This window comes from Alligator sinensis, unplaced genomic scaffold (assembly GCF_000455745.1).
Source record: "Alligator sinensis unplaced genomic scaffold, ASM45574v1 scaffold71_1, whole genome shotgun sequence".
NCBI classification, from domain to species: domain Eukaryota; kingdom Metazoa; phylum Chordata; order Crocodylia; family Alligatoridae; genus Alligator; species Alligator sinensis.
This window is the reverse complement of record NW_005841834.1, coordinates 4903276-4904956: the sequence shown is the minus strand read 5'-3', so window position 1 is coordinate 4904956 and position 1681 is coordinate 4903276.

The following is a 1681-nucleotide window of genomic DNA, read 5'->3' as shown; positions in this document are numbered from 1 at the left end:
CTTCGCGGCTTCCCAGTCTTTCCCAAGCACACGATACAAGTGCTCGGACATGATTCAGCTCTGGACGATTCTCGCACACCCGCAGATCCACGCACAGACGCTGCGTGATCTTCTCCATGCTCAGTGAGATGAGGACATCCCAGACTCGTCATCTGGCTCCCCCTGACACTGGAAACCTAGTTCATAGGCCAGTTGCCATTGGCCCTCGTCTCCCAGGATCCATAGCTGTCACTTCGAGAGCCTAGAACGTTGCAGAAGGAATCCGAACATGATCCTTTCCTCTGGTGTTCTTTGTGGCGGTTGCCATACTCGCTCCGAGTCGCTTGAAGTCCCTGTGTCCAACCTCACGAGCGCCTGTAACCGCGGAAGCTGTCGTAGAAGATTACATGCAGGTTGACCAGCTAGCGGGTTGAGGAGGATTCGAAGGATGGTGGCGTTCCTTCCTCCATAAACCTCAACACAGGCTTCTACGTTATTGAAAGTTACTGGAACAGTCCCAGGGTTTCGCAGATGGCGGTGAGGCCACGGTCCTCGCTGCTGGGGCGGTGTTAGTCCCAGTGCGTGCGCTCGGGAGTTCCAGGAACCGTATGAGCTTCCTATTATCGCCAGTAGAATCTGTTCTGCGTTGACCCTTGACGGGCAACTGTCATGCCATACATGGGATTTGTAATCGACCTGACCCGCGACAAACACTGGAAGAGGAATGGGCCAGTGAACATTGCACATCACTAGGTCCACATCGGTGGCGTGTCCTCCACTCCAAGAGGCTTGTCGGGTTAGGAAACTAGCCTCTTCCAAGTCTAGCAGGTCGGATCCGAATTCCACGACCAGACGTCCTAGCCATATAGCCAAGGTCTCATCAGGCTTTATCTTCGATCCTCTGCACAATTCCTGTAGTTCAGTCTAAGTAGGGGTGCGATAGGTGGTGCAGACTGCATCCTGCATATTAATCACTCGGCTGCTTGCTGCTGCAGGACACGCTGCTGTCAGAGCTGTTGCTGCATCTGGTAGGAGGGGCGGATGTAACCCTTCACTCGATGCCCCCTCCCCGTGGTAAGGAGGCGGAGCTGCCAGGAGCAACGTCATTTCAGTGGGTGGGATTGCTGGGCGGATTCCCACCGATTCTCCCGAAGCTCCGCCCTTCTCTTCTGGTTTCTCCGGGCAGTTCGCTCCTTCCTCGGCGCCATCTTGGAGTGGCGTCGACTCAGGGCTTTTCTCCACTGCCGCTTCTCTACCCTCCTGCATGGCCGCGAGCAGTCAGGCCTCCAAATCTGCATTCTCCCGCAGCAAAGTTGTTACGGCGCGGAATAGCACATTCAACATTTTCCTCTTGTCTCTCGGGCCTGTCTCAGCGCAGCCCCTCAACCCAAATGCCAGTGGGGGACTGAACCGGTCGGTCGTCGTCGGTTCTCCACCCTCCCGCGTGAGTCACATGCAGCAGGCAAACTCCTGGCTGAGGGTCGGGCTCACTTCGCTCGACTCGAATCTGGCGAAGGGTACAGTGTTCCCTTCCTCCCGGGGCCTGAACAAGACCTGCTCGCTGCCCATCACACACCCGAACGCTTCGGGGTGCAGCTGTGCCTCCCATTCCTCCGAGTCCTCTTCTTCCCCTTTCAGTGAAAGATAGCCGCTGACAAACCTTCCACCTATTCCGCCTGCCTGGTGATAGGCGATGTCGGAG